The 23,843-nt window shown below is 41.3% G+C and overlaps 1 long non-coding RNA gene across 1 annotated transcript in view; it reads right to left on the bottom strand.

The window, feature by feature from the left end:
- Window positions 1-6,571: 6,571 nt before the first annotated feature.
- Window positions 6,572-23,843, bottom strand: part of LOC123391469 — a 197,318-nt gene continuing 180,046 nt past the window's right edge. The window contains exons 2-3 of the long non-coding RNA XR_006606180.1: window positions 18,666-19,141; window positions 6,572-6,955 (exon numbers count right to left, since the gene is read on the bottom strand). This is a non-coding gene — a long non-coding RNA (uncharacterized LOC123391469). The remainder of the gene's footprint in view (window positions 6,956-18,665; window positions 19,142-23,843) is intronic.

The raw sequence follows: 23,843 nt of genomic DNA, 5'->3' as shown, positions 1-23,843 counted from the left end.
GTGGCATTCATTAGAACTGTGTGGAATTTCAGAAAGAATAACCAGCCTCACCTATACCTCTGTTTGGAGAAATGGTCTCTTGGCCTGGGTGAAATGTGTTATTTAACAATCCAGAGGGGAGAAAAATACCTCCACACCCTTTTCCTCAGGCCAAAATGCAAATTTGGAACTCACTCTGCATGCCTTTCCAGGGAGGTGGCACAGCTGATGAAGGACCTCATGCTTGTAGCAACAGGCCCTAGAAGCTGAATCATATCCTTGAAAATGACAGAGCTCCCTTCTGCTCAGTAGAGCAGTTTTGGGAGAGGGGAAATGTGTGTGTGTGTGTGTGTGTGTGTGTGTGTGTGTGTGTATTGTAGTTTGTGTATAAGGTATACATGGGGTTCACATATGAGTGTGGTATTTGTGTATATGGTATATGTACGTTGTATATATTTGTGAGCCTGTATGGTGTATATAGTGTGTGTGGGTGTCTGTGTGGGTGTGTGTGTTGGGAGAGGGCACGGAGATAGTTAATCAAGAAAGCTAGAGTCCACAGACTCAACAGCTCCTACTATGGGCCAGCCCCAAGCTAAGAGCTTGGAATGAGGACTCAGCACAAGCCCCTGCCCTGAAAACCCCCATTCCAGTGAGGAGTCTTCCCTGAGGGTTACGGGCAAGGCATGTTCCCTGTATCAGCCACGCAACAATCCCTCTGAGAAAAAGACTGTGGTTACAGCGGGAAGGCTGAGGTGAAGACAGGTTATCTACAGAACACCATAACACAACTCAAGAACTTGAACCCAGGCAGGTCAGATCACAAAGCCTATCTTATAAACCACTGTCATCATAGCAGCTAAATTTTATTGAGGGTTTTGAAGGCATCATGATGTCGGGATGTTTTCCAACAAACCTGTGAGGTAGATTCCACTATTCTCACTGTGCCAGTGAGGGAACTACCCAGGGCCACAGAGTCAGTAAGTGGCAAACCTGGGATTTGGACCCAGGCAGGTGTGTTCCAGGACGCACACTCCAAGTGTTTTGTCACTTAAAGACAGACAAGCCTGGAAATAAGTGACAATGCAGATGTATGCACAGAGGTCAGAGAAGGGAAAGGGTAATGTTCTGGGGGAGGCCAGAGAAAGCTTCCTCAAGAAAAATGCTGTCTGCTCTCTTGCATTTGCAAACCTGACTCTTGGAGGCAGAGAGAGTCTGATGGTTGTAATTTCATACCTGCTTGATTTGTCCTTGCTTGGACGGGGAGCAGGGAGTCGTGTTCTATTTCTCTTTCCCTTTCTTTGAACATAAAGTCCCTAGATGAAATGTGAAATCCCTCTTTTGGCCATGTCAACAGCCTCTTATGGTCCCCCTCCCCCAAGAGCTAAAGAGCTGTCAAGGGCAAGGCAAGTCTGTAAATGGGCAGAGGAGAGAGGGGAGGAAGTGCCCATCCACACAGAAAAGTATTGCCTAGAGAGCAAGCCCTGGGACATTGGAGAAAAAGTCTTGTTTTAGATTTTATTCCCAGATCTGCCACAGTCTCTAGTCTGCTTTCCAAAATTACTGGAAATTATTTAACAATAAACTCATGGTTACTATGTGTTTCTGAAAGATAAGTCTAATTAGCTATATTCCAAAAAGACAATCTTAACCCTCAGAGACTGGGGTTTAGCTAAAGAGGGCATTAGTGACTGGAGCCAGAGGCTAAAGTTTGTTGAAACTACAGTGTGCTTGTTATTTTTTAAATATTGAAAATAAAACAATAAAACAAGAGAAAGATCAAACCTAAATAAAAACGTACAGAAAGTGCACTAGAAGTCAACTCAGTACAAGTGTGTGTGTGTGTATGTGTGTGTTCACATGTCACTCTGGTCACCTTGCATTTGCATACTTCCAGAAATGGAAGGTCACTACTTGCTCAGGCAAGTCATTCCTTTTGTTTCGTAACTCAAATAGTTTGGGTGGCACCTTACTATTATTCACCACTTGCCCTGTGTCTGACTTCTGAAGCTACTCAGAGTTGATTTTAAATACTTTTTACTGACTTCAAAACCTTTTTGGAAGAAAGACATGAAAAGCAAATGTATATAAGTAAAATAAAGGGACAATTCTTCTCCACATCAAAAGCCCATTGATTATTTGACGATGACTAAAAAATTCCTTTAATGTGTCTCTTCTCCTTCCAGTCTGAATATCCCTTCTGCCTGGCTCCAATCCCCACATCTAGTGTCACCTGAACCCTCCCCAGACACACGCAGACACCAATCAGTAGGTTCCGCTCTTCTTTAAAACTCTTTTGCAGCTCGGGTCATCACGGGTCTTGCTGCTGTTTCCTGAGTGTGTCCCCATCTTAAAACCACCCTTTCTGGACCAAAGTCTTGGCCCCAGGTCCATATTCAACAATTTTGTCAGACCCCATCACATCAGAAATTTTAAAATCTCAGTCTTCATTTCAAGCAATTGATTAAATGATTATGAGGGAGGCCAAGAACAGACTTAGGGGCTAGGTACGATGACCCCGTTCTTCAACAACTGTGTGGCTACTGAAACTTACTATCGTCCAGCCTTCATTCCTCAAGCTCTTCTTCTAAAATATCATGAAGGAAACTTCCCAGTCTCTTGCTGAAACTGACACACAGCATCACAATTGGACCCAGTGCTTTGCTAGTCTAGCAACCCCATCAGAAAGGGTGGATGCACATTTATCATCACCTTTCTTATTCTCAGATAATCCATACCAGTTCCTGGTGATCACTGCTTCCTTTTCTAAATGCTCTTTCTCAAATGTAGAGTTTTCTTGGGGTTAGATACAAAACTCAGATGTAAATTCTAATATCCACCTTCCCTTCGTACTTAACACTGAGTGATTTGTCCATCCTCAGTCCTCTGGAATTGTCCTCTGCGGTTTCTCAGAAATTAGAGTTACCATTGTATTCCTAAGGTCTTAGTGGAAAAAGTGTGAGACTGAGATGTGAGTTCAGATCCTGTCTCTACTGGGGCCCCTGGGTGGCTCAGTTGGTTAAGCGTCCGACAGTTGGTATCCAGTCAGATCAGGTCTCATGGGTTGAGAGTTTAAGCCCCACACTAGGCTCTGCACTCATGGCTTATTTTCCTTACACCGTAGGTTCCTTGTCTGGAAGATGGATATACTGTGTTTTCCATAGTTGATATGAGAAAGGATGTCAAAAGCACGACTACCACCGTCACTGATATGTCCTTGGTAAATGGCTGTCCCTGCCCTATGGGGATCTATTGACTTTGTTTCTGCACCCTGACCTCTGTCCTTCCCTAGCATTTCCTCCTCCTGTATTTCCCTTTCCATGTTCCGTGCTTTTCAGCTGGAATATTCTCCCTCTCGACAAAGAAAACCTGTTTTATAAGATGTAGACAGCTCTGTTTCCTCACCGTCATCTGTTAGCATCATGTTTTCTGCCTTGGGCCCTGAGCCTTTTCCTTCCCTCCTCTCCTTATTGTAAAGATTGCTTCTAAATAGCCCTACTGCAGCTCCCAGTACCTTTAATGCTGAGTATTCTTCCCGAGTATTTACGTTCACTCAATGTTGAAAATCCACAGTGAACAGACTGACAGAGTCCCTGTCCTGATGCTTCTTACAGTGAGGATCGGTTTCCTGCAGCTGAAGTGGGATTTACCTCTTGCCCCAGGTCCTGGGGTGAATATAGCACATGATAGCACCAGGATTCTAATCAAAGTGACCTTTCTGCCATGTGATGTTGGCACAAATGAACTTTTTTGAGAGATGTGAATACCACCAAGGAAGCGTTATGAAGTATGCTGTAAGGAGGCCCCACGGTCCGCCTGTTATCACCTGCTCTACTCAGCAGAATATCAACTAATCCTTCCTATATGGATACAGGATAGGGTCATTATGGTGTAAGTAACTGATAACAACTAAGGTATACACCACATCCAGTAGGAATGGAGTGGTGGCTTTATTCATATCGACACACTCCAAGAGGGGTGTGATGTAAGTGGCTGTCCTATCCCCATCATTCATCAGTCAACCCCAATTTAATCTTTCCATAGCTCTCAAACATTAAGCACTAAATGCAGCCAACAGAGGATCCTTTCACTGCATGATTACACATCCTTGTGCCTGACAACCCATACCCTTCTTTATTCATTCTCCCCATAGTGAGGTATAAAGAGGTCTTGGGTAGCAGGGGTGGACCTGGGCTATCATCTCACTCTTGTCCCCAGCCCTCAGGGTATGACCATGGAAACTCATTGTACCTCTCTGGGCCTCCATTCCTCAACTGTAAAATCAAAGACCTGGACTTGAAAATTATTGAAAGAATATCCTGCCTACAGTTCTAAGTGGTATGTTCCCTGGTTCCAGAGACACTTGGTTGTGCACAGGTATCAGCAACCAGCACCCTGCTCCAAATGCCATCAGCTCTGTAGAAACAAGAACACAGCTCTTCACGGGAGCCCCCACAGTGTGACTTGAATACTCACATTCTTTCTCGAGCTCTCGTTCACGTACTTAAACAGTCTTTGTGGGGAAAACGGAATTGGAACTGTGGCAGCATTCTCATTGCCTGGCTTTGTCACTTACACACTTGTGGCCTTGAAGAAACCATACCACCTCTTTGAGCCTCTGTCATGTTCTCTGTTATCTGGCAAAATGGTATATCATCAAAGGCAGTGGTGGGTCTAGAATTCTGATAAGACTAAATCATTGATCTTATTGGAAGGTGGCCTGAGGTGCTTGGCCAGAACCTGTGGCTAGAAGATAGCGGGCACAAGCATAGTGCATTTACTTATTTGAGGAGGTCTGAGTGAGAGCCCTGGTTTGGAGGATGTGAAACAGATGGACTCAAGCCCCAAGTTACCCCAACAGTATAGTCATTATTCACAGGGCTATTGTGGCAATTCAATGTGATTCTGTATACCAACGTGCCTGGCACGTGCTCAAAGAAATGCAACAAAATGCTGGTTGTGAACACAAGTCTGCTTTGTGGCCATGCTCTAGGTAACATACACAGAAACTCTTGTTGTGTACATTCTTGTTACTGGTTGACATTCAATAAAGTACCTCCTTTTCTAAGCCTCAGTTTCCCCTTCAGTAGAATGTGACCACTAAATTAAGATCTCTCTTTTCTCCAAATTTACTACCCCATAATAATTTTTAGAAAAATACATCATGAACTCGTATGTGAACTACCCCATCATGCTTAAGGATTTTAGAGAAAGAAGAGTCTGGTCATAGAGATAATCAACATTTTCCATATACTTATTCATGTCAGTGTTAGATTCTGGAAATACAAATGTGATCTAAACAGAGATTCTGGCAAATAATGATACACAATCATAAACAGAAAAAAGATTTTCATAGGAAAGATGCATATATTTGCTGGCACTATGTATCAGAAATATATTACCTATGAAAGAAAGAATAAATGAAGAAGTGATATTTGAAATATGGAAGATGGTTGGGAGTTAGCTAGGTGAAGAGTAGGAAGAAAGAAACACAGAGAATGTATCTTTAGTGAACTTCAAGGGCTCCTTAAGCACAAGTTGATCAAGATTATTGAGCCAGAGTAATAGACTCATTGATTTACTCTTTCCCAAATGTGACCCTATTAGAAACTGATGCCTCCAGCAAAATCTTCCAACCAATCCCTAATAGTCATGGCTTCAATTCTGGAAGATATGTCTATCTTCCCAAGTATGTGTATATATAGATATAGAGATATATCTATTATATATAATAAATATAACATGTATTATATATATTATATATATATATTTTTTTGAAGTGGCAGACTAGATACTCTCCGTTTTCATGTGCACAGTATTTTTCAACTTACTGTTTACAAATCAGACTTGCACATTTGATTTCACCTAATATCCAAGGTAGATGGTATTATCCTCAATTACAGGGGCAGAAGTGTAGAGATGGTGGAGTGAAGGGACATACTTCTAGTCAAACAGCAAGCAAGCAGTGGGACCTAGATTTTCCTCCCTTCGATTCCCTGACCCAGCATTCTGTCGACCCCTCTCTTTCTAGTGAGGAGACCATGTGCAATAGGGGAATAAGGGTTTTTTTATTCCTTTTAACAGAAAATTGAGAGATTAAATTCAAATGATTTTTTTTTCACTCCATTTAGGACTTGCTTCCAAGCCACACAAAAGAATACATAAAAATTTTAAATTCACCCTTTGGTTTTTGACCCCAAACATTATTGTATGGCTCTATCCCAGCCTTCATCCAACATAACTGGCTCTGAATAACACTTTGTTTCCAAAAAGTCAACTCCACCCTCAAAGGATAAAGATTCATCACCATAGGGAAGGCTCAAAGGATTGTGCTGTAAGCTCTGAAGGCTGTTCTCAGAATATCCGAACATCTTTTGAACAGTGACAACGCCATGTGAACAAGTGCTCAGCCTTCCTTGAGTGAAATCCCTGATGGTGACCAGTGGTTCTTTGAAGGAATTGGTACTTATACACTAAAATACACTGAATTATATATTTTTATAAGGGTGAATTGTATGAAATGGGACTTATACCTCAATAATATGTTTTTTTTTTTTTTTTGTTTTTTTGTTTTTTTTTAAGTAACCTCTTGGGCTAGCTGCAGCAAAACTAAAAGTTAGCTTTATGCCTACAGGTTGCAGTTAAGTTGGAGAGATATAAACCTACCATTACCCTCGCTCCTCTCTGTTTATCAGGTGAAGACTTCCTGCTGTCTCCCTGGGTTCCATGAACCCATCATCTTCATTTTCACAGGAGCCCAAGGATCTAGATGGAGCCTTCCAGTCTTTCTTCAACAAAGATCTTTGAAATGTGAGTCTATTGAGAGCAATCTCCATGTCACAGGCCAGATGCCTTGAGGCCTACCAAGTGTTCATGGAAACTGACAAATCCCCAAGGCCTCTCACGAAAACCATTTCCTCCAAAAAGACTCCCTACAGCGGAGTTCAAGGCAGCTGCAGAAATCCCCAACATGTGGGGGCTGCAAAAGAGAAAACAAAGGTTGAAGAGGTTAAAGCTAATTACTCTGAGGAATATGTTTGGTCAATGGCCTGGGGCCTTTTAAAACCAGCAGCAGACTTTACTGAGTGGAGAGATTAATTGAGTGCAAGGCATTGGCACCCTGAATTCAAGAGAATGTCCTCATTAGCAAAACTCACTAATAAGTGAGAGAACCTTGGATAAGAAACAAAGAAGTCTAGTTATCAAAAAGAAATTTTACCTAAAACTGACCTAAACACACACACACACCATTTAGTGAATACAATTATCTCTTTATCTTCTTTTTTCTCTCTCTTTTTTTCTTTCTTTTAACTCAGTCATCAAAGGCCCTACTCTGCGCCAAGCACTGAGGCAACAATAGAAGGAGCTGCCACAGCCCCTTCTCCCACATAACTTATAGTTATTGGGATATTTCCAGATAAAGAATCTAGAATGCTGCAAAATTGCTTCTCACACTCATTCTTGCAAGTGGTTCAGTCTGGAGCTGTGTGTGTACATGCTCCATTTGTGTGGATAGGTCATCGCTGGAAAATACTTCCTTTGGTCAAGATCGGATTGATTCTGGTCAACAACCAGTCTTGGGGTTTGCAGAGGGACCACCAAAGTCAGAAGCAGTCATAGAAAGCTGTAGACTCAGGGGAATTCTAATTTTTGATATCTCTGGAGCAGAATGGGAGACCCTAAACCATAGAAGAATGGGCTTCAGTATTTACCTGACCACAAAGCATCCTATCTTTCTTTATTTCCTCAAGATTATGGGAGACCCAAATATTACAATAAGTGATTTAGGAAGAAGGAATGTGTCACATCCCCAATGCTGTCAGGGCCCTGAGGTTGCTGATTCCCATAGAAAAGTAAGTAGGAATGCTAAGTATCTTGGTATTAACTTAAATACAGGAGGTCAAACAGATATTGGAATAATATCTCCAAGGTAGAAAATCATATATGTAAGAGTCCAGTAAGAGTCCATTAGGATTAAACATTGCTGTGAGTAAAAGAGATCTAGAAATTTTTGCTTAAATTTAAAAAAAAATTGTTTCTTTTTCACATTTCATAACTCTTGAGGTGGGTATTCCAGAACTGGTGGATTGCCTCCTTGATGTCAAAAACCGGCATTTTGATAAATTGGTCCTCTAGAAATGGTTTCTAACCCCATTACATCCTCAGGTCCAAAATTTCCTTCTGAAGCCAACCATTACATGCATATTCCAGAAGCAAAATGGGTGAGTGTGGAAAGAAAGGCATGCCTCTTAGTTTTTAAAGAAAGCTCCTGGAAGATCCCAGTGATGCTAATTGTTATATAACATTGGCCAAAATGTAGTCACATGACAACACCTTGTTGCAAGGAAAGGTGGGAGATTTGGCAGAGCAGCAATGTGCCCCAGTAAACATTATGGCCTGTTACTAAATGGAAAGGGAGAATGGATTAAGAGCTCAACAAAAAAAATCTCTACCATGGTCATCAAATTGCCGGAAAAAGAAGTATCATAAGCCAGCTATGGTATTAACTATCCAAGGTCCTTGGGAAAGAAAACTTCTCCCTTGCTGAGCCAGTTTCTTCACTTGTAAAATGAGGACATATGATCACTCAGGTAGGACCCCTCTCATTTTTTAAAACCTATTTGAATTAGGTAGATTATGTAGAGAATGTTCTCAATTCCTTGGCACTAAGAGTCTTATCAACTATCTACAAAACCTGGGTATCTTTTGCTAACAGGTGTCTGTCCAGGACATGCTACATTCAATAAGAAGACAAAACTATCAGAGTGTGGTCAAGCTAATGACAAGGAAGAACAAGGTCCATTAAACTCCATGTTAATTGCCTATAAGTGGTAAACTCCTAATTAAGCAGTTGACTTAAAAAACAGTTAGGATTGCATTAGTCCTTATTTTTTTTTCCAAAAATGTGTTCAACCATGAGCGTGAAGGACTCTTCGTGCTGTTGAAGTGCAATTGATGTCCCAACCAACCTGGGGAACCCACTGAGGACCAATAAGGGAAGCCAAAAGACCTTCAGGGCATCTTGTGAAGCTTTCCCAAACACAGATGCTAACTCAGCTTCTGGAAACTTAAATCAATCTGCACACATGTGATTATAAGCAGAGAGGAGCATGTCCAGGAGAAATCCACATGCCTAGGTTTCTCTGGTAATCATTCAGGGAAATTTCAAAGTTGACCTATCTAGACATAAAAAAATCTTTGACCTTTACCTTCACAGCCTCTCAACCACCTAACACACAAGGCTGCTTTCTTAAATATCACCACCAACAACTAATCCAATTCTAGTATCTCAGATTCTGAAGTTCATGTTTTTTATACAACCTAAGATGCTGGACTGTTGGGACTAAGAAATCACACTCAGGAACTGGATGTCCTGGGATGCTAGCTGTGTGACATTGAGCAAATTACTTAACTCTGTACAACCCAGTTCCTTCTCCCTTTTAATACTGAGAGTGATACTGATATTTATCTCTTTATGGGAGTAGTAAGTACAAGATATCCTGGAATGAAAGCACTTGATAAATGTTACTTTAAAAAAACGCAAGCAAAATTTTATTCTTCTGCAGTCCAATTGTTAATTTCCACTAAAATCTCTTGTTGATCTTACTTCGACACCCCACTTGCCAGAGGTATCATTCTTGAGTCCCTGATGACTGGATATCATGGGGGAGCTGTTTGAACATCAGTCTTACAAGCATCTACTCTCCCAAATTAACCTTCCATGTTGTCTGCCTTTCTGGTGTACACCCTGTACTTCCAGGTCAGCTAAGTCATGGTAGGAGAATGATGGGTTAGAAGCTAATAAGTAGTACTATAAATTCACATGGAGTCGTGGTTGGGCACAGAATGCTGAGGGGCGCCTGTTAGTCATGCCTACTTCCTACTTCCCACAGTGAGGCTCCCACTGTCCACACACAGAACTGTGCTCCCAACTCTACCTTTTCAGCATGAATGAATTTTCTTCTTCATACATGTCCTAATTCACTCAACCAATAAAATATTTACTCAATCTCTTCCACAAGCTGGATTAGTGGTTTACAAGACAACTCCCACGAAGATCAGTCTGAGTGAGGCTCATTCATTCATTCATTCATTCAAAATGATCTTACTACTGCAGCAAGAATACCGAGATCTTTCATACGGTTCTCTCAAAGTTAAGCAACACTCTTCTAATGTCAACAGAAGAAACGCGGCTTCTCATGATCCAGTTGCTCCATCTGTGTTCCTCTCTATTCTCAGCTGTTTCCTCTGATACCTATTTTCACATTCTTCATTTCTCCCCTGTGGCTGATTCCTTATTCCTCAATTGTTTGGAAAGTTTCCATTCAGAAAACAAAGCAAGCATTACTATCTTTTATTTTTGTTCTTACTCACTCTTTTTCCCTCTCCTTTTCAAACATCCTAAGCATGTATAATACTCTCAGGGCCCTCTCCCCTTCACTGCATGACTCATAAGAATGCGGTGTATCCCTCAGACAAACAGCTTTTTCCAAGGTCACTACTTGCTATCTCTGTGCCAAGGTCTATGGATCTTCATATCACTTCTTTGTCCTTTCTATATCACATAGTCTGGTCACCCCCCCCCGTGCTTGACCTATCAATGTCTCTTCCATCATTTTATTCTGAGTGTATCTCTGCAACATTACTGTTTCTTCTCACTGTCCCTCCTTGGATGCAAGTTTTCCACCACCTGGGGAAGCAGTTCCCCAAAGTCTGTTCTGTCTTCTTCTTCACGTTCCTCCTCCTCAATGTGTTTCATTGCTGTATGAATGCTGAGCTCACACATCTTTCTCTATGATGACTTTTCCACCAAGTACCAGGCTTTACCTTTCCAATGGTTACTGGACATCTCCATAACAGTGGGCCACTCAAACATATCTCAAAAGAAATGAATGGCCTTCATGCTTTGCTCTACTTCTGTAAAGGGCCCTTAAATTGTCCATTTTTGTAGGCTTGCCAAAGATAGGTCATAATCCAGAGTGTCCATTGCAATCCAAGATATTCTTTTTAGACTCACATATATCATAGTCTCATTCAAAAACCATTGATCAAGATCCTTCCACAGAGAAAAAAAGAAATTTAAAATCTTTACTACTATAGTACTCAGACACCTCTGTGTGATTTGGGTCCAAACATCTTATTAGCTTTATTCATTCATTCAGTCAGTCAGCCTTTCAATAAGTAATTATTGAGTACTTACCATGAGTCAGGCACTATTCTACGCATTGCTGAATAAAATGGATAGTACTTGATTGTTATTATCATCAGTCTTATTATTAATATCCCTGCCCTTAGGGAGCTCCTGTTTCTGTATGGATTTATCCCCCACACTACACTATATTCCATTTAAAGTATATTATTCTCTTTTTCTGATCCATTCAGTTTTGTTTTTCCCTATTTTTTAAATTTTTTTTAATGCATGGCATTTCTTTTCTTCATTTCCTTTTTATCTGACGAAAATTGCCTTTCAGAATATCAACCATGACTATGCATAAAACCTCAGAAAAAGGGGTTTATCAAAATCTGTCATGCATGACCTCCCTCTCCTCAGCCTCATCCCATTCCTCATTCCTCATTCCTCAGGTATCCCATGGGTTTCAGAAACACCAAACTCTTGTAACTCCTGGGATGGTTATGACTTCTCATATCTCTGTACCTTTACTGCTGAGATGACTCAAGTCTGGGGAACACACTTCTCCCTCCTTTTCCTGGCTAACTCCAGAAAGACAACTGAACGGAAGAATTAGAGTCCGGATTGGAATCCTGGATCCACCTTTCTTTACCTGTAGCATGACCCGGACAGATTATTTAATGTTTGAAAGTCACAGTTTCATCACCCATACAATGTGGCTAACAATAGTAGCTACATCACAGAGGTGTTGCCATGCTTAAATGAAATAATACATAGGAAGTAAATGCACCACTGCCAGACCTCAGTAACTATTGGCTGCTGGCATTGTGGTCCCAGTCCTGCAGTCGGGATAAACCAGGAACTAGAACACACGTAAGAAGAGCAGTTCATGGAACTCTGACAGGACTGTGGAGATTGGAGAAGTCAGCCCTTCTTATGTGAATTCAGTTTATCTCTTCCACAGACTGTGACAACACATTTTATTGCAGATTTACATGACTATCCACCGTGGAGAGGCAGAGAGGGTAGGACTTACGTCTTATCTGCATTTGTATTCACAACACGTAACACAGGCACTGGCTTGCAAAAGCTCAGTCATGTTAAGTGAAATAAAAGATTGTACCAAATTTTACTGCTGAGTCAGCTTCTTCTCAAGGAGGCATTTCTGGCTCTCCTCCACCTGCTTTATTCTCCGCAGCATCTGACGCTTCAACATTTCAAAGTCACAGTTACCTGGGCAATAAATATCCTGGTACCCCCCAGACTGTAAGCTCCCTGAGAGAAGCCACTCCATCCATAGGCCATATTTCAGTGTCGCTTGCTGAGAGAATGCGGGAACATGGTTGAAATTACACCCGGAAATGGAGCGGCTAGGAATCCAGGAACTGCCTGGAGGAAAGCTCTGGCATGGGCCTTGAGTGGGTGGCCCGGCCTTGCTCTCACTTCCTGCCTTCCTCCAGAACCCCATGCTTGCACATTTTGAAGACTCTACTCTCTGTGTGTCAAAGCTTTGAGATCTGGCTGCTAAAATCAGATGAAGGAGAAGCAGAGGGCCCGGGAGTCATTTGAAAGGACGGTTCTGGGATCCCGTTTCATCATGTGGATGAACTCCGTGACACATCAGGGAACTTTTTTCCAGCAGCAGGTTTTTTTTTTTTTTGTTTTCCTTCCACTTGTGGACATGTTGAAAGATCACACATACATTTTCAATGAAGTCACTGACAATCACAGGAAGCCAGAGGCAACAGCTGGTGGGTCTGAGTTACCCCGAGACAATTTAATCTCCCAGCCTCACATTGGCAAAACAGTTTGGGAAAGGTAAAGTCTCATGTATAAAATAAATGCATATATATAAATATATAAATAGATGTATCTATGTATATTTTCTTTAAGAAAGAGAACAGGGGCAACAGAAGAAATCATATGGGTTAGGGCAGTTGGTGCCAATACCCAAAGCTAAGAAAGAAGGCAGGAGGGACCTCAGCCCTTGGATGACAGTGAAGCTTGCTATCAGCACCCAGGGTTGCCAGGACCAATGCTCCTGGAAGAATATCCCTTCCTTGGCGCAATGAGAAACTAGAAGATTTCCAGCTCCCTGCAGACAAACCCAGGGAGTCTGGGACTGGGACACTTTCTGATCTGGAATGCCTAGACCAGCATCACTCATGGGAGATGAATAAGAAGACAGGGACAACCAACAGGCCAGGGAACCCCCAAAACAGTCATCAGAGCTTGGAGGGGAGCAGGCAGACATGTTGTATACCCATGAGTATGTCAGCAGGGATTCCAGGAAAGGTGGCACTTGAACGAGGTCAGCAGGTCTCACCTGCTCTTGGCCCCACGGGCACAGGATCACATAGCAGAACTTCTTCCCAAGGGCAAAGCAAAAGAAAGGAGGCTTGTGGAGGTCCCTAATGCTCACATCCTTCCTGCTGGATGGAGAGGTCTACACAATGATCATATTTTTGTATGTCAGTCAATTAAAAGAAAGCCTTCAAAGGGAAGGCTTAGCTTTCCCTGAAAACGGGGCCTTGGTTAACCAAAAGGAATAACTGACCAGGAGAAGTGACCAGCTCCGTGATTACAATTGAAAGAGAAACTCTCCTGCAATAATGTATTGATCGCCACATTCACAGAGATAAAGAGGGTGTAGTCGCTGACCTTCAGAAGGTCAGCAGTAACAAGGTATGAAGAGCCCCTAAACAGGCCATCATGATGCAGTAGCTTGTGGGCTGCTCTGGAGGCTCACTGACCCTGCAGAGAGGGTGGGCAAGATGGACCTTAACCTTGTGGGTCACGAAGAAGGACAGGACGGAGGGCACAGATACAAAGCGGTCCCTCTGCCACCGTTTGCATTTGAGCTCGTGTGTCCTCTTCTGCTCCTTTCCCTCGTTAGCTGAAACTGCTCTCTTCATGTAGTTTTCCTAACCTTTTCTCATTTTTCCTCTACTTAATACATGCCTATTTCACTTGGCCTTACCATACGCTGGCTGCCCATTAAACTCTGTGCCTATCTCCTTACCGGCAGGTGGAAGGCCCTCCTTAGTGTTCTCGGTGTTTTAATCCGCGCGTCATTCAGATCCTATCTTCTTCCGACTCCGTTTGCTTTCTCTTTTTCCTTTCCTTTCCTTCCTTCTTTTCCTTTCCTTTCCCGCCTTTCCCTTTTTTTTAAATTTATTTTTTATTTATTTTCGGCATAACAGTATTCATTATTTTTGCACCACACCCAGTGCTCCGTGCATTCCGTGCCCTCTCTAATACCCACCACCTGGGACCCCCACCTCCTTTCCTTTTTGAGAGAGACAGACACTGGGCGCCAACCCTGAGATCATGATCTGAGCTGAAATCAAGAGTCAAATGCTTAACCAACTAAGCTATCCAGGCTCTAAGGCTCCTTATATTTATTTTTATTTTTATTTTTATTTATTTATTTTACTTAAATTCAATTAGTCAATATATAGTACACACTCAGTTTCAGATATCATATTCAATAATTTATCAGTTGCATATAAGACTCCTTATCTTTAAACTTATCTTTGAACAAATGGGACAGTGTTTTTGCTTCCACTAAGTTCTCATTAACAACAGGCAAGAGAAGAAATGTGGTTGTTACAGATGCTGGTATAAAAGAGGGTTCATACTTTTTTTCATAAACATTTCCAGGAAAGCGGCTTATCTAGGCCTTTGAAACAACTTGGCTTTTCATTGTTACTGCCTCAATGGATACTCAAATAATTTCCACATAAATTATATAATAGGGGAGTTGTATTTTGAATGATAGTGTCTTTTTGACTTCTGAATGTTAGATATCTCCCATATCTTCCTTTTAGAAACTCATCCCCACCCCATCATTTCCTATTCTTTTTTAGTTGGTCCAATTATATAGAATTGGGACCATGATCCAAACTACTCAATCAGAATAGCCTGTTCTCCTGGCTACAACAATCTAATGTCTAATGGTTTAGACATGAGAACAAAATACAGGCCCCAGACCAATCAAAGCCATCCTAAGATGTTTCCCAGAAGCCATGGGTAAAACTGACCATCTAGATGATCTGAAATGGCTAACGGCATGGGAAGAACTATAAATGATAATCTTGGAACACTGTGTCCGAAAAACATAAATGAGAATAAAGCTAACACAGAAAACATAGGTGGGTTAGGGAAAAAGAACAAGAGAGAAAATGATTTTCCCTCTTGAATTCAGTAGTTTCCAAAATGAGAATGGCCATTCTAGAACTTCCCAGTCCTGGAAATCTACCCACTCTGACTTTTTATTGCTTAACTTAGTTGCCATGGAGTTTGTGCCTGTTGCAACTAAAAGTAATTTTTACATCCAGATGTATAGACGTATATCACATGATATATTGATGATAATGATCTCAAATGAAATGGATTTAGAGAAGAAAAATGGAAAGATAATAGATTATACAGAAAAAAAAAATATGGTCAGGGCATTGCATGATGATAAAAGGCTCAACCACCAGGGAGACATAACCATTCTGAATATATATGCAGCAAACAGGGAAGCCTCAAAATATATAAACAAAACAAAGCAAGAGCTGAAAGCAAAAAGAAACACACATTATAGCTAAAGACCTTAACAGCCCACTTATGGCAAATAACAGAACTACTAGCCAAAAACTCAGTAAGAATACAGAATTAACAATACAACCAACCAGCAGGATCTAACTGATACAAACAAAAGAAGCCACCCAACAGAGTACACAGATTTCTCAAACACCAGCGGAGGATTCACCAAGATGGTTGTGTCCTAGGCCATAAAACGAGCCTCCACAAATTTAAAAGAACTGAAACCATACAGAGTTATGTTCTCTGACCATAATGGAATCAAACTTGGGCTCAATAACAGAAAAAACACAGGAAAATCTCAAAGTGCTTAGAAATTAAATGACGCACTTCAAAATAATCCACGGATCAAAGAGGACATCTCAAAGGAAATTAAAACAAAAAAGAACTGAATAAAGATGTAATATATCAAAATATGTGGGGTGCATCTTACGCTGTGTCAAAAGAGTACTTGACAGCACTTAAGACAGTAGAAAAAAGAAAAACTCCAAAATCAATAATCTAAATTCTTACCTCAAGAAATAGAATTCTTACCTCAAGAAATATAATTCTTACCTCAAGAAAATAGAAAAAGAAGAGCAAAATAAAAATAAAGCAAGCAGGAGTAGGGAAAAATAATAAAGAGAGGACAGATATAAATGCACTTGAAATTGAGAAAATATTAGAGAAAATAAATGAAGCAAAAAGCTGGTTTCTTCAATAAAGTTAATAAAACTCTCATAAGTCTGACAAAGTTACCAGATGAAAGACGCAAATCACCAGTATCAGGCATAAAATGGGGGATATTACTGTAGATCCTGCAGCCACTAAAAGGATATTAAGGGAGTAATACAAATAACTTTCTGCTTATAAATTTGACAACACTGAAGAAATGGACCAATTCCTTAAAAAATGCAACCTACTGTCACTCAACGAAGACAAAACAGGTTCCTAAACAGTTCTAGAACCACTAAAGAAATTTTATTTTGTTATTTACTGCTCCCCCAAAAGAAGTCTCCAGGACCAGGAGGTTTCATTGAAGAAATTTACCAAATATTGAAAAAAGAATTGGCACCAATTGTACACACAAGCCCTTCCAGAAAATAGAATAAGAAAGAACCCTTCCCAACTCATTTTATTAGATATCCTATACTAAGTCATAAAAGAGCTGTACAAAAAAAAAAAAAAAAAAAGAAAAAGAAAGAAAGAAAGAAGAAGAAAAGCTATACACTAATATCTCTCACGAACTTAGATGTAAAAATCCTCAACGGAATATTCACAAATTGAATCCAGCAACCTAGAAGAAGAATTCCATGCCATGACCAAGTGCAATGTATTCCAGGCATTAAGACCTGGTTTGTTATTCAAAACTCAATCAATGTAATCCACCATTTCCACAAGCTAAAGAGGAAAAAGCATATGATCAACTGAAAAAGCATTCTGACAAAAAGCATTCTGACCATCCATGACAGCAAATTAGGAACAGAGGGAAATGACTTGCATTCGACAAAGAGAACGAACGAAAAAGCCTGCTGCTGACATCACACTCGACAGTGAAGGACTCAATGCTTTCTCACAAGATCAGAAACAAGGCAAAGATCCCCATTCTCACCATTCTGACTCAGCACAGCCCTGAAGTTCAGGTCAGCCCTCATTCATTGTGACCGGCTAACTCGGGCCCTGTGCTGGCCAAGTAGGTTTGGGGAACCACCGCCTCAGGAAGAAGATACATATGCATATAGAAAATGACAAGTGGGTAGAGCCTCTGAGTTGCTGGGAGTATAGAGGCATGGAGCGGTGGTAGGTCTGAGTGAATGCCAGAAAACTGGGAAACCTTAAGAGCCATTTCTCTCCTGCATTAGCTGAGCAATAGGAGACAGGAAGCCAGTGTCCCAAGTAGACATCCCCACCCCCACGTCCCCCACCACACAGTCCTTTGAGTCACAGCAGCAAAACTACCTTCCGTGCAGCACAGCAGAGCCCGTGGCTCTTTACACCTAAAGAGCAAGTTTAATTCTATCAGACCTGCTGGGGCTTGTTTCGAGTCTGTGGAAAGATAGGAAGCTCTCAAACAGGAAGGTAGGATAAGGTTACACTGACAAATCTGTAATTTTGCTCATGACTTTAGGGCAAAGGAATGTTCTGCTATTAAAGTGCATTGCTACAATCAAATTTAAAATATATGTGTGTCTAGTGTAACACTAAGTTCTCCATGCAATATGTAGACACACATATGTATTTAATATGGGCAAACAATGAATCATGGAGCACTGCATCAAACACTAATGATGTACTGTATGGTGACAACATAAAAAAATTTTAAAAAATTAAAAATTAATTAACCAATTAAAAAATAAAATACATGTGTGTCTGTCTGCGCCTCTCTCTACCTATCATACACACACACACACACACACACACTCACACACTTGTATATACACACACAGACACACATATTTAAGCCAATTTGGCTGTTTGGAGGTGGTTCTGACCCTTAAAATTTGAGTGTTATTGGGGCGCCTGGGTGGCTCAGTGGGTTAAAGCCTCTGCTTTCAGCTCGGGTCATGGTCCCAGGGTCCTGGGATCCAGCCCCGCATTGGGCTCTCTGCTCAGCAGGGGGCCTGCTTCCTCCTCTCTCTCTGCCTGCCTCTCTGCCTACTTGTGATCTGTCAAATAAATAAAATCTTTAAAAGAAAAAATTTGAGTGTTATCTTCATTCTGTCCTAAGGAAAATGCTTCCCTCATATAGGGAAATTGTTCCCTTCCTTATGGTCTTCAGGATCCCCTTCCAAGGTTTTCATCTCAAACCTCTGTTAACCACATCCCAGCACCCTTAGGTTATCAGAATCTCTAACCCTCCCTCTGTCTCCTCACATATTCTACAATCACCAAGTCCTGGCATCTTTGTTTCTGAAATGGTTCTTAAGTGCATGATCTGTTCCCCCTTAGGACACTCATGACCTCGGTTCTGATCCTCACCAACTCTTACCTGGACTAATGCGCCAGTTTCCTGAACCATCGTCTTGACTCTGTCTCTACGTGGAAACATTTCTCCACCTTGCTGCCAGCATGGCCATCCACATCTTCTTTCATGAAGCTCCTTGACAGTTCTCCAAGTACTATGTACATATTAATTTCTCTTTCTGAAATGTCCTGCCCTGCCTTGTCTGTCTGGAGACTTTCTCTTTTCCCTGACAGCTCTGCTCAAACCGCTTCTGGGATGCCCGTTTAAGTCACTGATACAGATATTTCCTCCTTGTGTCCTTTCCTCCTGCCCAGTACCTTCGCTCAAGAAGCATTTTTGCAATGGCAAATCGGGGACGAACAGACTAAGACAGAATTCCTGCCATCAAATGATGTCCAGTCTCGTGAATATTTTGTGTGTTGTCTCCTTGAAGACAGTGAAGACAGCCGTTTAAGACATCTTAAACATCTCTGTGTCTCCAAAGCCTCTGTGCTGTGAACCTAGTGGAGAAGGATAACATTCAGAATTGGGTTTGATAATAATGGTTGAACCATAAAGATATCCTGGAAAATCTTTTATCCTCTCACTTAACCTGTTTGGGATTTCACTTCCCTTTTTATCACAACGTAGGATTTGAACTGTAGGACACCCACATTTCCTCTAAAACTCAAAGACTCTACTCTAGAGCCAAGGAATTCACATGATCATAGTTCCTTTCCTCCAGATTCCCCCTAGAGGATGGCCCATATTCTCTCCACATCGCCACAACAATTCTTCAGACCCTAAACACAAAAGCAGTAATCATGAGAAGGCATGTGGTTCCATTTTCCTGATACTTTTCATCAAGTCTCTCTCAGTACCGCATCCCTTCGGCGATGGTGATCTTTCAGCAGCTTGTAGACTGTTCTTTAACTACATAATTAAAATAGAAAAAAAAAACAGGGATTTCATATTTGGGTTATATTCTACTGACAACTTCCCTAGGTGTTGCTGGGAAATGGAGGCGACAAGAAGGGTCATGTTTCCACATCAACATGGCACATGTCCGTAGGCTTGCAGAAAAGCATCTGATAGTCACCCACACATAAAATGTAGATCTGGAACACCTCAAGCTAAACATAGTAAGCTGGAAACAGGCTGTCACTGTGGGCAGTTAAGTTAAATGATCCCCATTAAACCTGTTGAAGTCAGGTCAGTGCTCTTGTGTCCTCCTCACTCTACAGAAACCAGATTTCACAGAAATGTATGTGGAAGTACACAGTGCTCTGAGTTTTCAGATCAGATCAAAGTATCTTGTCCCCACAAGATTCCAGCACAATAGAAAATCCTTTCTAGATTTTAAAAAAAATTTTTTATAAACATATAATATATTTTTATCCCCAGGGGTACAGGTCTGTGAATCGCCAGGTTTACACACTTCACAGCACTCACCATAGCACATACCCTCCCCAGTGTCCATAACCCCATCCCCCTTCTCCCAACCCCCCTCCCCCCAGCAACCCTCAGTTTGTTTTGTGAGACTAACAAGTCACTTATGGTTTGTCTCCCTCCCAATCCCATCTTGTTTCATTGATTCTTCTCCTACCCACTTAAGCCCCCATGTTGCATCACCACTTCCTCATATCAGGGAGATCATATGATAGTTGTCTTTCTCCTCTTGACTTATTTCGCTAAGCATGATACGCTCTAGTTCCATCTCCTTTCTAGATTTTACCCAACATCTAACTCTTTCCTTAGGATGAACAAACTCTATCTGACTAAACTCCATTGCTCCTATTTGATATCATTGATGAATTGATTTAATTGTTGTTTTGAGTCACAAAAGTGTCATGCACAATGACCATTTTCCATTCTGTTGCCTTTCTGGAAAAGTGGGCAACATGGCCCTGGAGCATGGTCTCCCTTGTGAGGCTTCGTCTTGCCCAAAACACACACTCCAAATCCCTCCACACCTGGCTGGAACTGACTCATGTTTCCAATCTGAAATTGGATAACACTTCCATTAACCCACAGCCTTTCCCAAGGTGGGGCAAGTGGCATTCTTTCCTGTTCCCATAGTCCCCTTGAAAACCAAGCTTTGAAAGAGAAGCTATAATAATGCAAATGTAAAATTATCTCTCACTTGGTGAGAGAGCAGAACAAACAGAATGCACTCATTTTGAGGTCTTTATCCCCAAGTCAGCCTAATAAAAGAAAAAAATAAAATAAAATGTTCACAAACTGTCAAAGATTGAAGAGCTTGACATTTTAATTTCCTTGAGCAATTCTCAAAAATACTCATCTGAGTCAGAAACATCTAACAACGTGGTCGAACATGGTGCAAGTGTAATCGCTCTACAAAGAGGTAATTTTACCTCACTTGGAAGTGTCACAATTAGGGAAAAGCCTTAAATCGTACTGCTGTCTCTGCCCTGCATTTGGTACATGAACCTTGGCAGGCAATTCTTTAGTCTAAAACCACAGAGTGAATGATTCTGTTCCTAGTCTCCGGGGCGGGTTTTGCAGGGATTCCTGTGACCACAGAAGGCCACTCTACCTGTCCTCATCCTCCAGAACCCCTTTCTTCAACGGAAAGGCCAGCTTGGCTCCTTCCCTCTCCCTGGTGCCATTCCCAGGGCCTGCTACACATATTCGTGTTATCAAAGCAATATTCCCAGCAGGAGTTCCCAGAGGGGGCCACGCACCCAGGAAGAAGGAGATAAATGTCTGAAAACTCAGTTTTAATTGCATTTGGATTGGAGAAGCCTGTTTTGATTAATGAGTAATGATGTAACAGTATATCGCTTACAATTTAATGAAAAGTTAGGTTTTTACATGGAGGCTTAAGTGGGTAGGAGAAGAATCAATGAAACAAGATGGGATTGGGAGGGAGACAAACCATAAGTGACTCTTAATCTCACAAAACAAACTGAGGGTTGCTGGGGGGAAGGGGTTTGGTAGAAGGGGGGTGGGGTTATGGACATTGGGGAGGGTATGTGCTTTGGTGAGTGCTGTGAAGTGTGTAAACCTGGAGATTCACAGACCTTTACCCCTGGGGATAAAAAATAAAAAATTTAAAAAAAAAGAAAGAAAGAAAGTGAAAGGGGAAGTCAGATAACTCCATGACACCTACCCCTGCCCCCAACAATAATTTGATTTAGGTGGGTGGTGTAATTTCAACAGACAAAAATCAACTTTCAGTGGGGCTCTGGTGCCCCCTGCTGGCGACTAGTGCAGAGATCGGTGACACAGAGAAGAATCACTTGTCACTAAATGTTCCTGTTCTCTATTCCGCTTTTTTTCCTGAAAAATAAAGAAAGCGGGGTCAAAGAATTTCACTTAATAGAGGCTTTTAGCGTGTTAATAGGAATTGTACGGTGGTCCTAGGAGCCCTCCCATGTTAGGAACCCCCTTCTTCGATACCATGTATTTTCCCCCCCTATGTTCTTGACAGAGTACTGGCTCTCCTCAAGTCAATTTCCTGCTTCTAAAAAAAGACAATAAAGATCAAATGGCTTTAAAAGCATTGAAAAGGTACCATTCTTTGAAAAATAATTAATCTGGTAGTTGTTGGCTTTGGTACCTTCAAGTTGCTTTGATAATCGCATCACCCAGTCTGATGGGTTGCCCTCCCTAATTATTGTTCTGTGAGTTTGGCTAGTGAGAAGGTGGACAGTAGGTGACAGTTGTTTGGTTAAAGTTATATAAAAACCTGTGGTCCTGCACACATATGGTCTGTGCTCATATTCACAGCAAGTCACAATCCATATCCCTTTAGGACTGACTAAAGTACAGATGGGTTGTTTACCAGTTCTCCTTACTAATTTCCTGGGACACCACCTTCTTCCCATGGAACGCAGTGACCGAATGCCCTCTCTTCTCTGTCTTTGCCTAATTTGGCATCATCACAACCAAGTTCACATCAGCTCTGCCACGTTCTCATCGAGTTAACATGCTAATTGCAGGAAGTCCTTGGAATCTTTTTATGTAATTGTGCCTTTGCGTTTTACTTTGTATTAATTTGATAAAGCAAAATCTAGCTGAATTCAGAAACTTTAAAAAGCATGACACTCTTCCAGAGGGAACTTGTTTTGACAAGTGCCTATGGAAGCCACTATGAATATGTTGTCCTTGGTAAAAAGCATTTTATAGACTTTCCTGGCTTTAGGCAGGAAAAGTGCAATATTATACAGATAATCATTAAATATCAGCTGTATGTAGGCATGATATATTGTTCTTAATATAGGATACACAAGTAGCAATAGAGACTAGTGACAACCCCACAAAGACTTTAGTCTAGTAGGAAGGATGGTTGTCAATCAAGTATCATTTGCTTATTTCCTCTTTGCTACCATAAATCATTCTACGGATCACAAAGGCTGTATTTAAAAGCTGACTATAAACCATTTCTTGGAATTTTGCTTTGAAATTATTTTGACTATGCACACATGCATGTTTAAATTATTTGAATACACACAAAAGCAAGTTGCAAACTACAGAAGGCTTGCCCAGATAGTCACATAATATGTTTCAGATATTATATTAGTGTCCCAGTTACTCTGACTCCCAGTTCATAATCTTTTAAACACATTGATAGTCTATAAGCTTGGGAGTTCAAAACATTTGCCAGAAGATTGCCATGAGCATGCCCATGCTTCACTCTCTGAATTTCTGATTCAGTAGATGTCAGGTCATGTCCAAGAATCTGACCTACCTGGCCTGCAGACAACCCTTTAAAAAAATATTGTGCTCCTGGGGCACCTGGGTGGCACAATAAATTAAGTGTCTGACTTTCGGTTTAGGCTCAAGTCAGGACCTCAGGGTTGTGAGATCAAGCCCCATGTTGGGCTTTGTGTTTGGAAACAGTCTGCTTGAGATTCTCTCCCTCTCTCCCTCTGCCACTCCCCCTGCTTGTGTGTGCTCTCTCTAAAATAAATAACTGACTCTTTAAGAAGAATGTGTTACTGGATGCAGATTTCTTTTCCACCAATTCAGTAATTCTTTTTAAGCTATTATTTGGGGAGGTGCCCATGTTTATGGGATATCTTCTGTATGCTAGGCCCTCTGCATGATGATTTCCCATGGCAGTTCAGAATTGTGGTTAAGACCAAAGAAAGCAGACTGTCTGGGCTCAAATCTCGGCTCACTTAACCTCTCAGTAGTCCTCATCTCATCAGTAAAACGACATTAATACTAGTAATTCCATCACGCAATAATTGTGAT

This window comes from Mustela putorius, unplaced genomic scaffold, assembly GCF_011764305.1.
Source record: "Mustela putorius furo isolate JIRA1106 unplaced genomic scaffold, ASM1176430v1.1 tig00000228_pilon_pilon_pilon, whole genome shotgun sequence".
Taxonomy (NCBI): Eukaryota; Metazoa; Chordata; class Mammalia; order Carnivora; family Mustelidae; genus Mustela; species Mustela putorius.
Note: the sequence above shows the minus strand (reverse complement) of the source record. Positions and strands in the feature narration are given on the sequence as shown.